Here is a 25,564-nt window from a genome sequence, read left to right as displayed (position 1 = left end):
TACACCAAGCTTTTTTTAACTTGTTGCTAACACATTGAAGTTGTTTAATTGCAAACGGATTTTGGATATCTCAAACGGTTTGGCCGTGGCGAGGCAACGAATTTATGGCAAGAAAAGGGAAACAAAGTGTTTTAACTCCTGCATACATTAATTGATTTTGATGAAACTTCGGCTTAGTCTTCGTTGTACAAGGCTGATCACATGGATGTGACTATTGTGATTCAAAGTCATAGCGCCACCAACTGTAAGCAGAAAATGTGTCACTTTCAGCATACATTGAGATCACCCTCTTATTTTTACCTGATTTGCTTCAAAATTCATCAGAATAATGTTAAAACTTGGCACATGTAATACTTTGAAAATGGGCAGGGAGGAGGGGCTCTATAGCAGCACCTTGTAGTGCAGTAAATGTGGAGCGAATTTGACATAGTCCTTTGATGTTTAACCGTTTTAAATGCCTATTGCCCGCTGTGCACAGTTGCCCTGAAGCCACCGGGGTGGCGGTGCCACCGGGCTTGGGCCCGCCATCGCTGCTCGCAGCTATATTTTTGTTTATAATGGCTTGCCCTACAGTACCTCCTTTAAAGGTCCCGTTTTTCATGGTTTTTTGAAGCTTTGATTGTGTTTATAGTGTGCAATATAACATGTGTTCATGTTTCGCGTGTAAAAAAACACAGTATTTTTCACATAATTTACTTATCTGTATACCGCTGTTTCCACTGTCATAAAAACGGGCTGATGACGTCCTTGTTCTATGAAGTCCCTCCTTCAGAAATACGTAACGAGTTCTGATTGTGCCAGCGGTTCCTGTGTTGTGATTCGACAGCAGCTTCTGCTCCATCTTTCAAGAATAATCTTTGTGCGAATCCGGCATTAAACTGATTGAGATTGAGGAAGCTGTCCTCAGCAAAATGTGCTGCACATAGTTTTACATGTGGATTATAATTTTCGGGAACCGAGTTAAACATAAATTGTAACCACTGATCTCTAAGTACAGCGTTCCTGGGAAGGCCAAACAAAGGTGATTGGACTGCGGGATGAAAATAACAGCGTTTCGACGACATGGCGACAAACACACTCTACAAACGCAACTCTTGCTCTTCTCCGTGGGAGCGCAACAAGACCACGCCCCCTTTTTTTGTGTATTCCTGTGGGCGGAGGTTAGTCAAAAACTGTTTTAGTGACGTCATTAAAGAAGGAAGTAGAGGGATGTAGTCCAAACTGGCCGTTCGATGTAGGCGACTTCTGTTAAATAAAATATCTCGCTTGGCATTGAACTTTGAGCTTTAAAATTTTACAGATTTTATTTATACTCTAACACAGTGTTTCTCAACCAGGGGTCCATGGACCCCTAGTGGTCCTTGACAGAATGCCAGGGGGTCCTTATAAAATATCTGAATAAGAATTTTTGTATATTTTGACATTTGACATGTTCCCATAAAAGAAGAAGATAATATATGTATAATATAACTGACTATATGACTAAATATAGGACAAGTCAACTAACGTAGTAGTAAATTATACATGATTGCATTTGGTCATCACAAAGACATTAATGATACCAATGAGCCAATTTTATTCTGGGGTCCTTGAGGATGGCTCCAAATATGATGGGGGTCCATTACTCAAAAAAGGTTGAGATTCACTGCTCTAACAACAACATTACACACTAACTAAAGTTTGAAACATGGGATCACGAAGAACGGGACCTTTAAATGAATTTGTAAAACAGAGGGTTGGGGTATATTGGTACTACATGTAGGTCTTTCAATAAGAGGGGATTGTGAGGTGCCAGGCAAACATCTTTTGGACAGAAAGTATTGTCTGTAATAGGGAGTAAATATTGGAATTGACAATAAGACAATGTTCTACTTATCTCACTTTTAAAGCGCATCTTAAAAAGTGGATTATGACGAATCAGTTGTGTAAACATTTTGCTTGGAAATTTTAAATAATGCGTCTAGGGTATTTGTATTTTATGTAGTGTTGTATGTATATTTGAGTATGTGTCTTTGTGTGTATTTCCTTAGGGACTGCAGATGTGATTTAGCAATGTTGCTATAATCCAGCTTGTTAACATTTTGTATGTTATACTACAATTCATTAACATGCATTGTCCCTAAACAAATAAAATAAATGTAACTACATGTAATAATAGAAATGAGCAATTAAAGGCCCCAATATCCGAAATCACAAGAGCGAACTGGTGTGACATAATTGTAACAAAATCAGGCCAAAATAAAGTTGTGGTTGTTTTTCAGGAGTTCGAAACAGCTTACCAAAGCAAACTTTCTGGAAAAGTTCGCTCCAGCTGGTAAACACCTTTGAACTACCATTGGTCCATATTGTGTAATAGGTTGTTGAGTTCTGAAACTCTGCTTTCTTTAAGGTAGAAATCTTCTCCAGTTCATTTCTTCTGTTCAGTCCATCGAGGTCAGACACAAGGAAAATTATGAAAACACTGGAGATTGAATGCATAGTAGAAACTGAAGTTGTAATTCTAAGTGAAAGCAACATTGACACTATTTTTTCCCCCTCATGTTTAAAGGGTGTTTTGAAATCGGCCATCACTAGATATTGTTAAAAAGTTGTTATTTTGTTTTTTTGGCGCACAAAAAAAAAAATATTCTCATCTCTTTATAATATTAAGGTAGAACCACTCTACTCACATGAACTGATTTAAATATGTTTTTAGTACCTTTATGGATCTTGAGAGAGGAAGTGCATGCTGTCTATGCAGGCCTCACTGAGCCATCAGATTTCATCAAAAATATCTTAATTTGTGTTCTAAAGATGAACGAAGGTCTTACGGGTGTAGAACGCCATGAGGGTGAGTAATAAATGACAATGTTCTCATTTTTGGGTGAACTAACCCTTTAATACTTGTAAAGCTGCTTGCTTTAAAGGATTAGTTCGCTTTCAAATGAAAATTATCCCAAGCTTTACTCACTCTCAAGCCATCATAGGTGTATATGACTTTCTTCTTTCTGATGAACTCAGTCGGAGAAATAATAATAAATATCCTGACGCATCCGAGCTTTATAAAGGCAGTGAGCGGGATCAACAAGTAGGAGCTGAAGAAAGTGCTTCCATCCGCATGGCTTTGGAGGGTTAATAAAGTCCTTCTGAAGCGAAGCAATGTGTTTGTGTAAAAAAAAAAAAAAAAAAGACTTGGCTTGGACTCGTGAACAAGTGACTTGAGACTTGACGTGGACTTGAAGACAGAGACTCGTGAAAAACACAAGTCATTTTGGTATGACGTTCTCGATTATATTCTCTCTTTACTACCCCACGTGACAGCATGCAACACAACATTTTACTATTCAGGCACGCATATTCATCACCCATTGGGAAAGTTCTGTAATATAAATGAACAACAAACAGTAACAATACAGTCAAGTGATACATAGTGATGATCTTGTCATTTAATTGGAAAAGCAGTCAGTTAATCCAAAGGGGAGCTGTGGTGTTGCATAGCTGTCAAGAGGCTTGCTTGCTGTCCATTTTGAAGAAGTACACGTTTCCATTTCCTTTTTTTTTTTTTTTTTCCTGAAGTATTTGCTACCATATGCATATAATATCCAAATTTACCAATATGGACTGGACGGACATACACATTTTAAAATGAAATAATGTTCTAAAAGAGGAAATAAACTGCCTAACGAGTGTTTAATAATATTAAAAGTATATTTTGGGTAGGGTTAGGGGAAGGTGTAGGGAGCGTTTTTATTCTCCCAATAAGGCAGCATAATAATTTTAACCCTTAAATGCATGACTGTTTCGCCAATCATTATTACATATTCGGGTCTTTATCGACCCGGATCAATATCTAACACGGAAGGATCTCTACCTGTCGTGATAATATAAAACTCCTCTGATATTAGAGTAACAATTACAGAAGAATAAAATAAAGCATATTTTGTTACCTTTTGGAGCTTGAAAGGGCTTGGTTTGAGCAGATGTTTATTGCCATCATCACTGTCCTCGTCAAAGCTCATTTCCCAGTAAAGTCAGCAAATAATGGGCTAGTTTTATGTTTGAAGTCACGAATATGAGCCCATTCGCGATCTCAAACGTATTCTCAAAACTATATAATTTTCAACATCTTCAAAATCAATATTTTGATCGCTAACAGCTTCACCAGATCCATCCAGTAACAGTTACAGTCGTATTTGATTGCGTTCAGTATTTGCTCTGCAGTAAATCGCTGAGCCATTTCATGTTTTTCTTATTATTTCGTTTTCTGTCTGAATGAGTCGTCACTTCAGCATTGTGTATCAGACATTGCCACCTTGTGGAATAAAGGTGAATTGCACTTATTCCGTCATCTAAGATTCAATTATTGTTGTGCAGAAAAAATATACATACACTCATACATACCTCGGGTCGTTTGCGACAAAAAATGAATACAAAAATAGGCATTCTTTTATAATTTTATGATTTTTTTCTTGTTATATTCTTTATAATGAATTGATTGAGGAATACCAAGAAGGTTGATGTCTAACTTTAAAAAATGAACGAGGAGGAGGGTAGTGAATGACGTCCCGGGTCACTAAAGACCCGAGGTATGCATTTAAGGGTTAATAAATCATTTACACTCTATGATATCATTGCATCCTGTTGATGTACAAAAATACTGAGGTGCAAATATAATCTGCTAATATAAAGTATAGATAGCATAATTACTATTTACTCTCATTGCAAAAAACTGATACTTTTACAAGGTGTAAATAGAATCTATCGCTATTTTCACCTAGTGTAAATAGCATATAGTTAAGAAAATGCTGCTATTGTCACTTAGTGTAAATAGAGTATATTGCTATTTGCAATATACTTGCTTAGTGTAAATAGCCGCTGCCTATAAATAAACGTGACGTGACTTGACTGTAAAGGCTGTATGACTGTATATATATATTACATATCCCATATTGATTACTCAAAACTGTAATATCGGCCAATAACCGATATAGTACCAATATATTGTGCCATTTATGCAGCCACCACTGCAAGCATACCATATCAAATCACACTGGGCACAGATCTTGTGGGTGTGTTTGTGTCATTGCCTGATTTGCATAATTCCTTTAGTGAACCGGGTGCTGAAACAACACAAACAGACTGCACTTTCATTTAGCATAATTGATTCTTAGTAACCCCCCCCAGCCCCATTGCTGCTATAATCTTTTTTTTTTTGTAAACTTGTAAATGATGTTCTTTATTATCAAATTCTGAAACCGTCTCTATTGATGTTTCCCTTAGATGCAGTTGAGGCCGTGAAGATCTGTTGCTCTCAGCGGGCGACATTTCACTCTCTCCTTTCATCATACATCATCATTAGTTGAGCTTAAATTGCTGGGATAATGAACCATCTAAGCAACATCTAATCTTTTTGGTGTCAGTAATAAAGATAAACATTCCTCGTATTAATTTCTAAGGTGGTTGTTCCAGTAAATGACCTATGATGAGGGTAAACATTAAGCACCGCAGTTTGTTATCTCTCTGTTACACACGCTACAATTCACCAGATGTTTCCTTTTTGGCTGTGATATATCATGTATGTGTCATGTGTCATATATACCACATTTTTTTTATATGGTGCAATTGAATTAAGCAGCTGTTTTTATTTTTTATTTTTCTTATTTAGCATATTCCTCTTTAGCTAAGCACTTCAAACAGGCTATTATACAAAAGATAATTCTGTTATATTCAACTCAACACTTGCTGTTTATGGATTTGTCAGTTCTCAACTCAATTCATCTCCTCTCTCTCCCTCTTTTCTCTTTGGGTTTGCTATCCTATCGATCTCCATGTTTCCTTGTTGTAGCTCAATCAGTGGAAAAGGCATTAGGTGCGCTCAGGCTTTCAGATGCTCTTTGATTGTCACCAAGTGGCTTTTTCATCATAAAAACATCTCAAATTATAGACTGGGTAATGAGCCAACGCACACTCACATACATACACACACAGCCATCAACTGTTGGCCTGATTCCACTTAAGCAATCTTGCTTCCTTTGAGCTCATTTCAATAATAAAGTGTGTTTGAATGAGGGATGCTTTTTGCTTGTTGCCATGCTTCGAGAGGATGAAAGCTATTATGAGAGCTTTTGATAGAAGCTCACCTTCCACAGAGTCTTCACTCCACATAAACATAAGATCACTACACTACGGCTTATTCGCTCTGATATCAGTCCCTGTTTGTAAAACCTTAAATATTCAATTTGTAATGACCTTCATGTAATAAAATCATGTTTTTGGCTATTATACTCTACAGGATTTTGGCAGTAATGCTGCTAGAAATATCAAAGCCATTCATTTAACTATACACGCTCTTTAACTATTTCTCAGTAGCAAGGTAACTGTCACAGACACGCCGGGCTCTACCCTCACACAGACACAGAGCACGTCATCACATCAGTCAGCACCCTCATCAGCAGCACCATAAAAGACACAAGCTCACGCTCAGACACTGTCCGGTCTCGTTAACGCATAGACTTACCTGTCTGCTTACCTTAAGGACTCCCACGAAAGATACTCACCTGTCTCCAGCGTGTTTCCTAGTCTCCTTGTGTTCTCCTCGTCTCCTGTGAGTTACTCAGTGTCTGTTCAGCTCCACATCTGCCAGCGATCAGCTATTCCTGCAAATACAAGACAAGTATCAGTTCTACGATCACATCTGCCAACATATCCACCTGCTATCACTTACCTGCACTCTGCCTGCCATCCTGGTTGTTAAATAAACTTATTAATCATTCTCCGTCTCCTTACAGTACAGAACTGTAAGTGTCTCTGTCTCCTTCTGTACTGTAACAGTAACATTGATATAGATATACAATTTTATTTATTTATATATATATGCGTGTATTTTTGTACAATTTTAATCAAATTTATTAATTTGTAAATGCGTAAATATTACATTAAAAAAAATATAAAACTTTTTAAAAAAAACATTTTAATTAAAGCTGCAGTCCGTAACTTTTTTTGGTTAAAATGATCCAAAATCAATTTTTGAGCAAGTACATAACCAGCCAGTGTTCAAAACTATCACCTTATCTTAGCCCGATTCACAACGGTAAGCTTGTAATAATGTTTTATAATAAGAGAGACCTGGTGGATTTCTGCGGGAAATTCGAGCATGCAGCAGCTCGTCTGTGCGTCATTACGTCACGTCCGTAAACAGAAAAATGGAGTCCAGGCAAGTCGGTTTTATCATGTGAGGATGCTGCTTGTAGCGGATCATTTATAGTCTGTTCTCACAGCAGCTGAAATAATTAAACGTCAATCTGACACTGACAATCATCAGTGACAACTGGAGATTTACCCGTAGTCAAAAAGCAAAAGACTTTGGACAGTGGAGTGGCTACAGGAATTGAAATCTACAGGTTACACTAAATACACATAGCGTGCGTCTCAATCAGCTCCCTAGTTCAGTAGTCAGGGCACTGATCAGGGAATCAGCTTGTCTGGCTATCACCAGACCAAGCTCAATTTAAAATTGAACATTGGTCTGGGGAGTTTGCTATACTTTTCTACCGCACAAGAGGCGTGATCAACGAGCATTATTCACGCAATTGGATAGTCCTTCAACCAATCAGATCAACGTACTTTGCAGAGCAATGCGACAACTCCAGACAGTTTTAGTTTACATTGGTTTGTAGCATTGATCAGTGGTTTGCAGAAGCAGCAATGGCATCGAGCGATTTTTGCAGGTTGTGCAAAAAAAAAAAAAACATGAAAGTGAGTGGTATTTACACCCACTCGAGCAATTTGTTTGCTAAACTAAAGAAGTCATTCAGCATCGTCGAGAGGTTAAAAGGAATTGCCGTCGCTTCTCTATCGCCATCGTGTTATACCAGCCAATAGCGAGCAAGGTGGATAAGCCAGTCTGTGATTGGTTCATGCAAAAGTGTAACAGACACAGTAGAAATGAATGTATGGGTGTTCAGATGATATTTTCCAGTGAAAATTCTTATATTGGTCATACTTTCAAGACGTTGAATCTGTGATTCTGAAGTACAGTATCCACACCGGTGTAGTGATTGACAGCAAACATTAGATTCATCCGCTGAGGAGTCGTGCCGATGCACAACCCACGTAATGATAACTATTCCGCATATGACTGCAATCGCATGTTTCAAACAGAGATGGCGACAAAGAGGAAAAATGGTGGACTGCAGCTTTAATTAAAATTATTATTTTGGTCTAAATTAAAATACATAAATCAAACGTAAATATTGTAAATATTTTTACTGAATATTTTTATAAATGTTAAATATTTGTTTTGCTGAACAAAATTTTAAATGGCCAAATTCTACATTTTATTCCTTGCAACGCTAATGTAGTTTTACATTTAGTTTACATTTGTTACAAGTTTGTGTTATTGACATTAGAGTTTGTCTACTACTTAGTTAAGTTAACTCTTTTGGTTCAAAAAGTGTAATGAAAATTCCCATGATATGTCCCCTTTTGAACCTGAAGAGTGAGTCGAAACACTCTTGCCTGGTTATCTCGTACATTACATCTATACATTTGAAGCTGATGCATTATGTCACAATATCTTTTCTGTTCATAGCTCAGGAGAAGTCTGTGAGAGCGCCATGACATGATTGGAAAGATTTAATTCACACTGTGGGCACTTCCTCTGGCCACTGCCTTATGCCCTCAAGTGAGGCACTTAACCCCTGTCTGCCGTTCTGTGTCCACCCCTTTATCCTCTAATCAACCATCTCTGATAAAAGTCAGAGTAATACAGGAAGTGACTGAAAGGCATCTGTGCAGTGGATTCTGGGAACTAATGACTTATACAGTCTCAAACTTTCTCTTAAACACCACAAAGAGGAAAGCGCAAAATGCTAACCTTGACACCTAACTAAGAGAAATAGTTCTTTCGGTGTGTGATTAGATTGGACAGAAGCCAGCAGGAAGGAAGACCCCTGCCAGTGTTGGCTATGAGAATCATGACTCTAAACCTCACGATTTAACACCGCCTTGAGCATTTGCTCACATATGCCACAGGCAGCCCCCTGTAAGCCCTTATTCTCCATTTAACAACTGTATGAACCCGTCAGAGACACTGTTGGAACAGAACGTGCTAAATGCGAGGGGAGATTTGGTACATTTAAGTGTTCAAAGTTAACACTGAATTACTGACTGTAAAACTAGTCAAACTCTTTGTACATGGCAGTGCTTGACATCCGTTTTCTCTGGAGACAGTGATTCTAAGAGTTTTTGAGTGGAATATTTGGTTTAGAGTTACAGGCCCAGGGTGAGCTTAGCATTTGTTACGCAACTTACTGAGCTGTCTACCTGGACAGCATTTTAAGGCATCGAGGATGCATTTCAAAAAGATGCCTACTGTTTTATTAATATTTTGAATTGGACATACTACTCTTTTCACTCTTTTCCTACTGTCTTTCATCTTCTATATAGTAGAGACGTATGCATATTTAGATGAAGCCAATGAGTCCAAAATGAAAAATTTTGAGTATTTTAACCATTATTTGTGTGTTTTAATTTTTTATGCTTATTGTGGTCGTTAGCTTAGCAACATGCTAACGTCAAACTCTTTTGCTTCATGTGAGGAGTGTTCTTTTTGAGTTGCTGTCGACATTTTCTGATCAGACTCTTGTGAAGTTCTTTTTTTTTAAATCAAGATGCTGCCATAAAAGTCAGCTGCCTAGGCTGTAGGTTTTGGACCAGAGCTAATATTTCTTTTCTTTCACTGATCTGGGCTGTGTTTCCTAAAGGCATTGTAAGCCTTTGTCTGAGTACTCTGATTAGAGTTAGATTGTGTTTTTGTGGATCAAGCAGGTTGTGAGTGAGTGGAATGAAAATGGTGATTGAAGCAATCAAGAAGAGGAAATAAATCAAGCTCTTATTGACAAAATTTACCACACCATAATGCATCTTCATACTAAAATCAAAACACTACATGTGGAAAGTTTATGAAATGCTTAAAATAGTAACGTTTTTTTTTTTTTTTTGTATACAGTGTGTGTATATATATGTGTGTGTGTATATATATATATATATATATATATATATATATATATATATATATATATATATATATATATATATATATATATACCCAGAACAATTTGTCCCAGGGACTTTTTTTTCCCAGGAACTTTTTCTTTTCTTTTTTTTCCCCCAGACCTGTTGCTTTCTGCATTTCCATCGCAGTCTAAAGTACTGTGAAGATAGCCTGGTGACGTAGGACCGTGCGCAACTTTCAAGTTCCCACTGGATTTCGTCCTCCGCATAAACTTAATAAAGCCTGAACCTCATCATCGGTCCATCAGACATATTTTTTAAAACTGCATTGTTGATTCAAATAGCAAACCACTCTTACACAGCAAACTTTTTAAAATGGTGGTTGAAATAAAATGCTGCGTGGATTCAACCAATCAAAAAGCTGCTTGAACTCAACCAATCAGCATGTACAGCACTCAAGCCCCACCTCCGAAAGTTCCTGAACTAAGAAAAAGTACTACCTCGCGAGCAGGGACTTTCTGAGGGGGAAATATTTACCCGGAACTTCATTTAGACCATGGTCCCTGCGGTCGAAACACACAGGGTACCACCAAGTCCTTAGTTCCTGGGGAAAGTTCCTGTGGTGGAAACGTGGCTCAAGAGACAAAATCTCCAAATAAATCTCTAACATCTCAATTGTGTCTCCTAGACTTCAATTAGATTACATGAAGTGTAAATGGAGACTTTTGTGTAAATCTTCTGCTTCTCCTGAACCTATATCTCCCATAGAATTTCAGTGGAGATCTCAATAATGTCACACACTGTTCAGATTTGTCTGAATAACATTTGCTTTCGAGTTACACAGAGAACATCTGTGATTTCATGTGCTGATTCAGAAAGGATTGAGATTTCTGTCATTTCTACTAAGATCATAATGTCTGTTGTCTGGATGTGGGCGTTACAGAAGGTCATGTGGCTGTGTGCATCAATAAATGACTCTTAGCATATGTGATATAATTATAACATTATGTGGCATTTAAAGCAATACTTAAGCTATTTTTTTTTTTTTTTAAGTTTATTGTTAATATAGGCTCATCCCTGATGTAGTTACTAGAGTGGTTGTTCTGAGCAGTCCATGATCATAATCTGTTTATTGATTTAACCAGCAACTATTATTTTACCCAGGTAGTTGGCAAATGCTCTAAATCCAGGCTTTTGACACAAATTTAAAAAAAAAAAAACCCTTTGTCTGAAATCTGCAATGAAAAGTCATAGATTTCGATGTTAATAATTTAAACTATGCAACATTGATCTACATTTCTACGTATTGTATCTCGTGTCTCCTTTTTATCCTGAGGAATTTTATGATAAATGTCAGTAACCAAATTTACACTTGATTGCAAAACATACATGAGAACTCCATTAAGATGCCTGAGCTCTCAAAGCACAACATCTGAGCAATAACTTTTCCCTCAGAGAGGGCCCACGGGAGGATGATCTGATGTCACGGCCCTTGGAGACAGTTAGATTGACGTTAATTAGTGATGAAGACCCTATGTGACACACACACGTAAGTGTTTGATGCTGACCAATGCTTATGTCCCAGTCCTTCATTCGTCCTGTCTCTGAGCAGTCTGATGCATCGCACACGTACGGCTGACTCACAGGTCATTGCTGAGAGGCCGTTTGTGTTTGTGTGCACCCCTCTTCTAAACTAGGAATATGCACAGGCTTCATGTTCCATTTGAAATCATAGGAAGAGAGCTCAGCCCTCTCCTGTGTAAGTCTCATGAGGCCAAATTACCAGTTAAACACGCTCTTAACTGACTTTATCAGTGATTCTGGATCTGAAATGCCTTGAGGCATAGTATTCCGTTTGTAACTGATGCGTTTGGTCGTAAATCTATATGGGTATTCGCAGTCAGCCGTCTCGGAGGATGTGCTGATGTTTGCATGAGAGAAAAGGCTCACCATCTGCTTCCATCTCAAGTGATTTCCCTTACGGATCCATGTGAAAATGAAATCCGACATTCACGAAGCACCAGTGTGCTTGTAAAAAGTGAGCCATTAAAGTTTTCAATCTTAGCCACACCCTCTTTTTTCCTCATATCTCTGAATAGTAAATTCACATATCTCCATCTGCTTCAGTCATTTGCTGACTTTTATTGGTGGAGTGTCATCCCTGTGTTCATAAAACGGCAAACTTGTATCCTTACATATTATAGGGGTTGTATAGCCTGGTGGTTAAAGGTATTTTTTTTTCCCACTTAAACAACAGTGTGGCACCTAAAGAACGAATTAACATGACATCTGCAGTCATATCAGTCGTCTAAACTATTATTTATAAGGTATACAGTGAAGTCTTTACCTGTGTATGTATCTATATGTGTTGCAATGACAATTTTTGTATCTTTCTGTATTCAGATAGAAGCAGGTGTGGGCTTAAACCAGAAATGTTTCAACTTAATGATAAGCCCATTTTTAGATGCAGTTCTATGTACTTATTTTTGTGCTGCAGTTCTTCACAAACACTGTTCCAACTGATTCGAAATTTAATCACATGTCCATTCATGAAGATAACACTTAGCAATATTACCTTCACACCAATGATTTACAAAGTTCCAAACCTATTTAGTGCTTCAAAAATTGAACGGGGCATCCCTTTACTGTCGGCGACTTGGCACGCATTGCTTTTGACGCACTGTTCGAGTCCTTTGTTGAGGGAAGAGTGTAAACTGACAGTTTACACCAATGCGACTGGAATCGGCGCTGTATAATTTCCATAGCAAGGTCTATTTACTTCAGTGTTCCTGTCAGCTTTGTATCACAGCTGCAGAACTTCCAGTAAAAAAAGACACAATATAAAATGGGACGTTGGGGTGGGGACTGGGATGTTAGAAAAATTCAAATGAATGATAATTGTTTGCTGATTGGCAGCAGTTTGTGATTTGAAGTTTCAATGGCAAATTTCTAAAGCATTTATTTAATACTCATAAATTTCTGTTCACTTGGCTTTTTTGCTCCTTAATTGGGAAACTAATGATAATGATATTTTAACAGTGCAGATCTGTTATGTGGCATTCAATGACATGCTTTTTAAATTTTATGCAGGTAAATAATAATAAAAATAATGTACACCAAATAAATATTATAAATAAAAGAACCAATCAAAAGTTTGTGGTCTGTATTCAGTTTCATGGCATTGGTTTATAGTTCCTTGGAGTTTTGATTTGTTTCTTACATGATTTAATTTTGATAAAAAAAAAGTTTGTGGTCAGTAAGGTTTTTTGAATGATCACTGTCAATGTGCTAGTTGACAGTTGCCAGTAGCCCTTTTGGTGTGTTTAAGCTCAGTTTTTTGGAAGAGATGCAGCCAACATGGGGCAGCAACATAGTCAGTGGCTCAATCCCTGCAGAGGTTCTATTAACCACTCACCATTGAACCATCAACATTTAGCAAGACACCATCACATTTCTCCTAGGGATCTTCCTTGTGTGTTTTGGTTAAAAGTGTCAGCTAAATGACAAATTAGTAAATAATAAAACATCTGAATGTGAGCATGTTTGATTTTTAGTGAAACATGCATTAGAAACTATGTAAGGCTAGAGGTCAACAAAAAAACACTAGGCATTACTTTGACTGAACTGTTTTAGCTTGTTAATTACATTTTGTTGCCCATTTTAAGGACGTGTCTGTCATTCTGCATCCAGCCAGCCCAGCATGATGGAGTGTTTTATGCAAATTTAAACACTCTTAAACCATCTCCTTCTTTAGAAAGTGTGTTTTTATGTGTGTTTTCATTTTGTGCTCCTTCGCCAGGAGATTAATGAGAGATGTGATGAATTCAGAGAGAGAGTGAGAGAGAGAGAGTCACGCACGGTCTAGGAGAGTAATGTTCATTAAAAGCGAAGGAGTGAGACAGAAGATAAAAATGAAGAGAGCATGGCTTCACCCCACCCCGCCTACATTTGATGAATAAGAAAATATGCAGTCATCAGAGGCTTTAAGAATCAAATGAAATATCAATTTAAAGCTTGTTACACTGAATGCCCCTTAGGTATGTTCAGGTTTTCTCTGTTCCTGTCTGCATTAAATTTTACCTCATGAAAAAGAGACCAGCAGACCGATGGGGACGGCTCATTAGTGGATTTGTTCATCTCATCATTTGACTTACCGTGATGCCGGTTGCAAAAGTGCTTGATGTCGAATTCCAAATCATTGAAAGCTAAGGACCTGTTATGATATTTGGGGAATATTTTGCCTCAAATACTCAATCTCTTAATCCTTTGATCAGTTGGAGTGGAACCAAATGAAATGATGTGCTACCTGAAGATTTAGTGTTTGTTTTTTTTTGCTTTATATATATATATATATATATATATATATATATATATATATATATATATATATATATATACTGATCAGGTATAACATTATGACCACTGACAAGTGAAGTGAATAACACTGATTATCTCTTTATCACGGCACCTGTTAGTGGGTGGGATATATTAGGCAGCAAGTGAACATTTTGTCCTCAAAGTTGATGTGTTAGAAGCAGGAAATATGGGCAAGTGTAAGGATTTGAGCGAGTTTGACAAGGACCAAATTGTAAAGGCTAGACGACTGGATCAGAGCATCTCCAAAACTACAGCTCTTGTGGGGTGTTCCCGGTCTGCAGTGGTCAGTATCTATCAAAAGTGGTCCAAGGAAGGAACAGTGGTGAACCAGCAACAGGGTCATGGACGGCCAAGGCTACTTGATGCACGTGGGGAGCGAAGGCTGGCCCGTGTGGTCCGATCCAACAGACGAGCTACAGTAGCTCAAATTGCTCAAGAAGTTAATGCTGGTTCTGATGGAAAGTTGTCAGAATACACAGTGCATCACAGTTTGTTGCATATGGGGCTGCATAGCTGCAGACCAGTCAGGGTGCCCATGCTGACCCCTGTCCACTGCTTAAAGCACCAACAGTGGGCACGTGAGCATCAGAACTGGACCACGGAGCAATGGAAGAAGGTGGCCTGGACTAATTAATCACATTTTCTTTTACATCAGGGTAAAAGAAATGTGTGCATGTGCATTGATTACCTGGGGAACACATGGCACCAGGATGGAAAGAAGACAAGCTAGTGGAGGAAGTGTGATGGTTTGGGCAATGTTCTGCTGAGAAACCTTGGGTCCTGCCATCCATGTGGATGTTACTTTGACACGTACCACCTACCTAAGCAGACTATTGTTGCAGACCATGTACACCCTTTCATGGAAACGGTATTCCCTGGTGGCTGTGGCCTGTTTCAGCAGGAGAATGCGCCCTGCCACAAATCAAAAATGGTTCAGGAATGGTTTGAGGAGAACAACAACGAATCTGAGGTGTTGAACTGGCCTCCAAATTCCCCAGATCTCAATCCAATCGAACATCTGTGGGATGTGCTGAACAAACAAGTGGAGGTCCCACCTCACAACTTACAGGACTTAAAGGATCTGCTGCTAACATCTTGGTGCCAGATACCACAGCACACCTTCAGGAGTCTAGTGGAGTCCATGCCTCGACGGGTCGGGGCTGTTTTGGTGGCAAAAGGGGGACCAATACAATATTAGGAAGTAGGAAGGTGGTCATAATGTTGGCCTGAGAAATATATATATATATATATATATATATATATATATATATATATATATATATATATATATATATATATATATATATATATATATATATATATGTGTGTGTGTGTGTGTGTGTGTGTGTTCATTTATTTATTTATCGCAAATAATTTTCAGCAGCCATTACTCCAGACTTCAGTGTCACATAACCCTTCAGAAATAATTTCTAATATGCTGATTTGGTGCTCAAGAAACATTTTCTTTTAACATCAATGTTGAAAACAGTTGCACTGCCTAATATTTTGTGAAAACGTAATGATTATTTGATGCATAGAAAGTAACTTTTTTTTTTTTAAAGATACATTTTTTAACATTATAAATGTATTTACTGTCACTTTTAATCAATTTAATGTGTTAAAATTTTGAATAAAACTATTAAAAGAAACCACATAAAACCAGCTACATGCTTGGGCTGGTCTTAGTTGGATTTAGCATCGTTATTATTATTTTTTTATATTTCATTGTCTGTGTGTGACTTGGCGAGTCTGTACAGCATTAACTTTTTTGACTTTTTAAAGAAATGTCTCCAAAGTTTTTGAAAAGTGTTTCACCCATTTCTAATGAATATCATAGCACAGACATTTGTGTGTGTGTGTGTGTGTGTGTGTTGCCTCGTCTGTGAAATAGAGGCAAGTTGAAAGGGATGATAAAAGAGGGGGCGAACACAGCAAAGACATCATGTCGCTCTGTGATGTTGCCAATGATCCCAATGACACCCTCCAATACATGGAAACATCATGTCATAGGTGCATGATGCACATGCATGAAATATGAAAATTATATACATACACCTTCACCATTTCTGTATCAAAAAGGCACACGCATGCTCACAACTGCACGTCCCAAATTTTAGGCAGTGAGGTGTTATCATTTTCGGGGTTGTTGCAGGCAGCCAGTTGCCATGCTACTGATGAAAGGCTTAGGTATCATCAGGGCTGTGTGTTACTGTGATGTCTGCCTCCTGTTTGAGCCTGTTTGAGCCGGAATGGCCCTGATTACAGCACATAACAGTCTCTCTGAGGAAATTGGAACACAGGAGAATTCTGACCTCAGACTCTGCCCTAATTTAGAGCTCTTGTGGATGCTAAACAATAGGGAAACCACAGGTGTACCGACCCTTAGTTATTTTAGAAACAAACACGTACATTATGGAAGCCTGTTCCTGCTGCAAGTCTCAAGTGTGACATATAAAGGTGCGATTAAATCTCACAACTGCAATGTTATTCCTGGTAAAGCAATAATTGGAATTATGAAATATAAAGTCATATATACAAGAAATAATTGCAACTTGGAGATATTATATCTCAAAGTCCAACAACATCATATCTTTGGCCAACAACAATATACAGTTATAGTATAATCTAATTTAATATAAATTGCCAGCTAATTAAGCCACATTTAAGAAAAATGAAGTAGTAATTGTGAAATATAATTTGCATTCATGAGAAAGTCACATTTATGAGATATAAAGAGCTATAAAGTCACAATTGTGAGAAATAAGGTTGCAATTGTAAAATATAGTTGCATGCATAAATAGGTTGTAATTGTTGTCTAGATCACTACTAGAATTACTTCCTGAGTAATTAGTGATGCATTTTATGATATTCACATAAAAAAAAAAAAAAAGAAAGAAAAGTGGTGTAGTCTACGTGATACGCAGGTATATGCCGTATACCTACTAGGAAAGGACAAGGATTTGCATATACCCGCTTTAAAAAGCGCAAGGATACGGATTTGGCACTCTATAATGTGCCGTGACAGATTGTAACGCCTCAGTTCTAGAGAAGCGGCAGCCTGACGCACACATTAACTGATCCTCTCCTCCGCTTTAATAGTTACAGCGCGAAATAAACATGAATGAACAACTAAAGATATGTTAAAAGATACAGTTCAACTTATCAAAATCCATATCATGTCTCGTGTAATCGCACTCAATCATTGTTTCATAGACGGAAAGACGTTAATAAAAATGCTGGGAAACGGACAAACGTATTCATCATGACCATAAACTCAGTCAGTTAGAAAAATGAACTCTAGAGAGGAGCATTTAGCTTATATGTACCATATTACATATTAATTATATTTTTTAATGTTATTTAATATATAATGCATGTTTGAATAAATCCATCAAGTTGACTGCCACCATTTAAATGTTTATATTTCAAAAAATGAATTGGAGTAGAAATAATTTTAAAGTTAGTAGGCCTATTATAACTTTATTATTATAAAAAGTGTAATTTAAGTTTGTATACAAATCAGTTAATTTATACCTTCAATATTAATGTAGTACCAACTGATTCCCATGTATATTTTACAGCATTAGTTTTTTTTTTTTTTTCTTGAGAAAATTTGCCATGTACTGACCTGATATTTAGTATATCCAAAATAACTAATATTGAATTGAATTGCAAGCTTGTGAATCAAAATGCATAACTATGATGACAGACTGGCAGGAAATTATGCAAAACAGAAAACAAGTCCAAACAGGGTGATATTGTGACATACTGATAAGCCTCATCTTTCCATTATTGTTAATAATAGTTGCAACCTGCACTCTTAAATGTGCATTGAAAATTGCCAGCTGATACACCCCCGGGAATGCGATTACAGGGCCCCCTCCTGGAGATTTGCTTAGGGCCCCCAATAACTTAAACACGCCACTAGTGATTAGCAGTGTTGGATGTAATGCATTACAAGTAACTTGAGTTACGTAATCAGATTACATTTTTCAAGAAACTAACACATTACTTTTAAATGCACAACAAAATATCCGACTTACTTTTTCAAATAAGTACGCGAGTTACTTTGTTTTCCCATGTATTGACTGACAACTCTCCTGAGAAATCGTGAGTAAGTGCAGAGGCGTTGTGTGTAAACATGGTTGTAGTTCTAGACTAAATGTGAGCATTTACTCATCTCAGTTGCACAAAAGCAGTCAGTATACCTCAAAATGAATAAAAACTGTGAAATGTTATTTCAGAATATTGTACAAACCTGCAATAATTAAATTTAACAAATATACTTTATGTATTTAATCTCACTTTATTAACCAATGTTTTTGCTGTTGACTTTCGATAATCCAATTCAACCATACTAAGCAAAAATGACTTTAGATAAATAGCCTGAGGCTTATTCATTTCACTTTTTGTATGAAAGGGCCTTTACATTTGCCAAAAATATAACTGTTTTAATATAACAAGCAAGCCCAGCCCAGGTGAGAAAAAGTAATGCAAAAGTAATGTAACACATTACTTTCCATAAAAAAATAACCAAGTAACGCAATTATATTTTTATGGAGTATTGCAATATTGTAATGCATTACTTTTAAAAGTAACTTTCCTCAACAATGGTGATTAGTAATTAATTGGTAGTTCTTTATAATTTTTCATAGTTGATCATTATTAATGAGGCTAATCTCATTCAGTAACTATTGATGACCCAATAAGGAACTGTCTTAGTCCTAAATTTTCTATTACTTACTGATTAGTTAAAGGTGCCTTAGAACCAGTTTTTACAATATGTAATATACGTCTAAGGTGTCCCCTGAATGTGTCTGTGAAGTTTCAGCTCAAAATACCCCATAGATTTTTTTTAATATATTTTTTTAACTGCCTATTTTGGGGCATCATTAACTATGCACCGATTCAGCGCGTAGCCCCTTTAAATCGCGCACTCTCTGTCCCCCAGCTCTCGACTATAATACAGTGCATTTACAAAGTTCACACAGCTAATATAACCCTCAAATGGATCTTTACAAAGTGTTCGTCATGCATACTGCATGCATGCGTCGGATCATGTGAGTATAGTATTTATTTGGATGTTTACATTTGATTCTGAATGAGTTTGATAGTGCTCCGTGGCTAACGGGCTAACATTACACACTGTTGGAGAGATTTATAAAGAATGAAGATGTTTATGCATTATACAGACTGCAAGTGTTTAAAAATGAAAATAGCGACGGCTCTTGTCTCCGTGAATACAGTAAGAAACGATGGTAACATTAACCACATTGAACAGTACATTAGCAACATGCTAATGAAACATTTAGAAAGACACTTCACAAATATCACTAAAAATATCAAGATATCATGGATCATGTCAGTTATTATCGCTCCATCTGCCATTTTTCGCTATTGTTCTTGCTTGCTTACCTAGTCTGATGATTCAGCTGTGCACAGATCCAGACGTTAATACTGGCTGCCCTTGTCTAATGCCTTGAACATGGGCTGGCATATGCAAATATAGGGGGCGTACATATTAATGATCCCGACTGTTACGTAACAATCGGTGTTATGTTGAGATTGGCCTGTTTTTCGGAGGTCTTTTAAACAAATGAGATTTACATAAGAAGGTGGAAGCAATGATGTTTGAAACTCTTTTCCATGTACTGAACTCTTGTTATTCAACTATGCCAAGGTAAATTCAATTTTTGATTCTAGGGCACCTTTAAGCTTGTTTCCATGTTAGTTAATAATAGTTGCTGAAGTGTTAATATGTCACAATTGTGACTTCATATCTCACAATTTTTATTTATTACTTTGAACTGTAAAATTTGAAACTTTTTTCTATTTGGGGAATGAGTTAGAAACGGGCTTCCATAATAAAGATATACAGTACGCACACACCAGTGTTGTCCTGCTGTTTTCTGTTGCAAACATGTCTTCTATGCATGTATACTGATCTTTGATCCCAGGTCTGCTAATGAATTTGCCCTTTGGGAAGGAAATGACATCATTCACCCTGTAGTGGGGCGGGAGATCTGGGCTGATTGACAGCTGATAGCACGGACAGCTCCTGTATAATGAGATCTGCTGAAAAATTGTTGATGTTGCACATCTACAACTCACAATCTCCTGCACACATAGATCAGAACTACCCGGATCAATACTGATATTTCATGTCTGAGGTCATTTATACATCAGCAGTGATCTAAGGACAGTCACGCAGGATAACTGGTCACAGCAGGGAGTTTGACCGAATAGGAAGACCTCTCGTTTATCGGTGAATGTGGAGTGCTTTTCAATGTTTCTCTCTGTTTGTCTCAAGCGAGCACACACACACAACTTTACACACACATGAGGCTGTGTCAGAGCAAAAACAGCTGAAATAAAGTCAAATAGTCAATTTGGTATTTTCACACTCGGCTGACCATGACTGTTTCGTTTGGGAGTTGCTGGAGTTTTCTCTCTCTCTCTCTCTCTCTGCTTCTCTTTCTTTTTCCTATTCTCTCTCTCTCTCTCTTTCTCTCTCAGGGCGACCCTGGCATTTCCATTAAGACAGGAGAACAGCAAAAGCAATTTAATCTGACACATAACAAATAGGGCGGCACTATGTGTTGCATGCAAAAATGGGCCTATTCACATAATTGGTGATTTAGAGAACAAGCTAATATATAGCTAGTCCCAGCTCGACTGTGCTGATGGATCCCGCTTCTATTGGCTAGAGATGATGACATCACAGAGTTTGCGCTTCCCATAGCAACGCTCCACCCAGCAGGCATGCACACTTTGAAGTGCAGTGTTAAGTTTAGCGTTTACAGCTACCATAGAGAGAACAAGACATGGAAGACAGAGGCAAAGAGAGATCAGGAGAGAGATTTAACCCTTTGACATGGATGATCAAACCAGTGTGATCATTCTAGGCGAGTCCCTGGGGCATCTGATCAAACCGCCATGATTTGAAAGTTCAATGCGTGATGTAATCAAACTGCAAAATTCAAATCTGCGTTTGTGCTTCTGCTGACCCAGAGAGAGCTCTTGTCATTTATATGCATGAAAGTCTTTTCAACCACACAATAACATTATTTTTATATTGCTAACATTCAAAGAGTAACAAAAGTACTGGAAAAAATGTTTATATTTCGTTAAAAGTAGCGACGAAAAAAAAATTGTAGTATTTAAAAAAAAAGTATTTTGAGGTTTCAGTTATTATAAAAAATAATAAAAATGATTAAAAATCATGTAATGTTCATTAAAATATACATTTAAGAACAAAAATATCAGATATTTCCTAATCTTGCAAAAAAAATCTATATTTTAAAATATTTAATTGATAACACTTTACAATAAAGTTCATTAGTTAACATTAGTTATGATTTCAACATTTACTAATACATTATTGAAATACAAGAGTTTAATTTGTTAACATTAGTTAATGCACTGTGAAGTAACATGAAAAAAAAAATGCTGTATTTTCATTAAATACAGTAACAGTTGTATTGCTCACGATTAGTTCATGTTAGTTAAAGCGGAACTCAGTAAGATTTGCGAAGCTCCCTCTACAGGTTCCTTCAGTGAATCACACTGTCGTTAATACTCCAAGCACAGCTCTGGACTACAACGACTACAACGCTCACCAGCGCAGTAGTTTTGCAAATACAGTACATGAAATCTCGATGGAGGTGGGTAATTTTCGAAATTGTCTTATAAAGTCACAATATATACATTGTTTTTGAATTACCGTAAAGCATTTTGTCACTCTCGCGTGAACTTGAACATGAGGCGAGATTGTGTCGGGTCGGCGCAGCTCAACTTGCAAGTGCTGTTTTCTGGTGTAGACGTGCCAGAGGGGGTTAGTGCATGCCTCAAACACACCACTACTAGTCAGTTAACCATCGTAAGGACTTAGAAAACTATTTATGAAGGTAAAAAAGTTACTTAGTTCTGCTTTAATACATTAACTAATGTTAAAAAAAAAAAAAAAAAAAAAATTGTAAAGTGTTACCATTTAATTAATATTTTAAAAAAATGTTTTGAATAACTTGAATTTTGAATTAAATTTAAAATTAATATTTAAAAGTAAGCTCAAATTTAAATGGTATTACTCTAGCTCTTATATTATGTTGCTGGTCAATTTGACCCATTGTGATTTTTGAGTTAGAAATACTGGTTAAAGGGATAGTTCACCCAAAATTGTTATAATTTACTCAAACACAAGTTGTTCAAAACCGGTATGAATTTCTTTGTTTTGCTGAATACAAAAGAAGATATTTTGAAGAATATGTTTATCCAAACAGTTGATGGACCCCCCAATGACTAACAAATATGGGAAAAAATACTATGGAAGTCAATGGGGCCCATCAACTGTTTGGTTACCACATTTTGATATATTTCATGCCAGTTTCTCAACTTCCCTGTTTATGCATTAGCCTACGTTTTAATCCACAAAAACGTTCAGTTTGCTGGAAATCAAACCCATGATCTTGGCGTTGCTAGCACCATGCTGTATTATTTGAGCTTCAGGAAAGAACACATAAGAAGTGCTTTTTTTGGATCAGGTGTTTTTTTTTTTTTTTTTTTTTTTTTGGTGAATTGTATTGAATCCTTTTAGGGTCTGACTGTAACGATCATACCCAGATTTTTTTTTTTTTTTTTAACCTAGATTTTGCTAGGTTGTTGAGGAGTATTTAATAATTTTGCATAATTAAACTTTAGTGTGATCATACCTTAAAGTCCCCATGAAATCAAAATAGTTTTTTGGCTTTTAGTTTGAATATGCTGTTTTCTACAAGCTATTGTGCTTCAAAACAACAACAACAACAACAACAACAACAACATTTATTTATAAAGCACATTTAAACACAGATTGTTCCAAAGTGCTGTACAAAGTACAAACAGATCTACACAAGAATAATTTACAGGTTTCCAAATGCTAAAGAATAAAAATACGATTTAAGAGAAGATTTAAAAATGTCCAATGACCATTCCAAAGCTTGGGCCCAGCCACAAAAAAGGCCCGTAACACTGACAGAATGTGCATTTAGAAGATATAGGGCCCTATTTTAACGATCTAAACGCAAAATGTAAAGCGCACGGCGCAGGTGCACTCAGGGCGTGTCCAAATCCACTTTTGCTTTTTTTAACTACGGAAAAATGGTCCGTGCGCCGGGGCGCATTTTTGAAATGGGTTGTCCCTATTCTCTTAATGAGTAATGGGCGTAACGTTCAATAAACCAATCAGACTGTCATCTCCCATTCCCTTTAAGAGTGAGATGCGCTCGCGCCATGGCGGATTGCTATTTACATGGCGGAATTTGTTGGCGGAAAAGCTGAACGAAGTTAAAGCGCGCGAGCAGATCATCTACGGGACAAGCAGGAATCCACCAAAGCTTCCCGAGGTGAAGAAGGCGTGGGATGAATTAGCAGTGATTGTGTCCTCGTCTTCTGGCATCAGATGTTTTGCTGAAATTACCTGTTAAGTGGCCAGTCAATCTTTCAGTCGTCTGCGTTGGATGCAGGCTTTCAAATAGCTCTGCGCGATGAGTCAGTTAATATATATATGTGTGTGTATTGGCACGATTGTTCAATTAATTAGCCAATTTCGTTCATCATTATAAGTAGTAATAGGCTGAATTGAAAATAGGTAGCCTAATTCTAATACATGCAATGACTATTCATCATTACATTTTTATCTTTATGTAGCCTACACAATAATATTCTTTTACACTGTAATCCTTTTGTTTTTAATATTTGGCATGTTTGTGTGATGCGCATCCCTGTGTGTAATAAGCAAAGTCAACGCGCACTGTGGACGCGCCCAGAGGCGCAGTTTCTACCAACGCGCTCTAACAAAAAAATATTGCGCCATTGACTTTAGACTTTAGACCAGGTTTGAGTTGGTCAATGGCGCAGTCTATTTTCAGCTCCTTAAAATAGCAATGCGCCGGCAATGCACCTGAACACACCTCTTTTTTAGACCAGCATGCCCATGGGCGCACTAACTGGCGCAAATGCATTTACTAATTTAAGGACGTGGCGCTGAACGGGAAAGCGCGAACGGCGCCGGACGCAAACTAGCAAACACACTTGTGCTGCGCCTTGCGCCGCATTGCGCCGGGTGTATTATAGGGCCCATAAGCATTAAAATATGGATATAAGCACTTAAATATTCCAGCAATATGGATCAATGATTTTGATGACATCACCGCACACTTCAGCTTCTCATCAGATTTTCTGTCCAATCAAATGATCTCTAGAATCGAAAGCGTCCCACCTCCTACATTATAAACAGACGCTGAAGCTGTGGCTAAAATCGGTCACACGTTTGTTCACACATTTACTATTTTCTACATTGTGAATGGCACATAGTGCACTATATAGGGGATAGGGCACGATTCAGACAGTGTAAATATGGAGGATCTGTTCGATATGTCCCACCCCGTCTTCTTGTTTCAGTGGAAATTACGTCAACACATTGAATAATGTTGCGCGTTTCAAGGCACTTCAGTGAGCCGTCTCTGCTTGGTTTGAAGATGCCGGTTTCCCTCTTGACAACAAAGATGTATAGTTTAACTATTGTTTTATGTAACAAGTTTTACTACTTATGATGCATTAGAAACTCAAAACACGTCTGCTCTCTGTCGCAGCTCAATTCTAAATGACTTTCACTGATATTATGGTAAATTACACTGATCTAAATCATACTTCCCTCATCAATTCACAATACCTCCATTCGATATCCTCTGAAATTCAATTTAGAGAAACATATGCTTTAATAATATGAAAGCGCAAATGATGATTTGAGTTTTATCAAAATCATTCTCCTTTCCTTTTCTGAAAAGCCATTTGATTGGTAATGTACGTGCCTCCATGGGAAAAAAAAAAAAATGAACCTGATGTGTGTGAACCAATCAAGTGCTTTGAGAGATACCGCATGAAAGGAAAAGAAGAATTGCTTGGTAATGAATTATTGAATGGAGAACAAAATGATGCCTTTGAAGAGAATCAACCCCACAGGGAATCATTCAAAGGGAGAGAAAGAGAGCGAGAGAGAGGTAGCTACTAAAACAGCCTTTTCCCTGCTGAATGGCTCTCTTTTGCTTAAAAGCAAAATCCTTCTTTGTTGCTTTTTGATTTGCATGAAATTGTTTACTACCTTTTTATGTCAGCATGGGGAAAACACAGGCAGAGGGAAAGCGAGGGGCATAGTTCA

General features: G+C 37.3%; 1 long non-coding RNA gene across 3 annotated transcripts in view; it reads left to right on the top strand.

Moving 5' to 3' along the window:
- The window catches only part of LOC125272487, an 84,803-nt gene that overhangs the window by 55,781 nt on the left and 3,458 nt on the right, over positions 1-25,564 (top strand). Inside the window, exon 4 of one of the 3 annotated variants that reach the window (XR_007185852.1) lies at positions 5,260-6,048. The exons of the other annotated variants lie outside the window; for them this stretch is intronic. This is a non-coding gene — a long non-coding RNA (uncharacterized LOC125272487). Of the gene's footprint in view, positions 1-5,259; positions 6,049-25,564 lie in introns of those variants that run through there. 3 annotated transcript variants of the gene reach the window in all.

The sequence above is a fragment of the Megalobrama amblycephala genome, linkage group LG7 (assembly GCF_018812025.1).
Source record: "Megalobrama amblycephala isolate DHTTF-2021 linkage group LG7, ASM1881202v1, whole genome shotgun sequence".
In the NCBI taxonomy this organism is placed as follows: domain Eukaryota; kingdom Metazoa; phylum Chordata; class Actinopteri; order Cypriniformes; family Xenocyprididae; genus Megalobrama; species Megalobrama amblycephala.
Note: the sequence above shows the minus strand (reverse complement) of the source record. Positions and strands in the feature narration are given on the sequence as shown.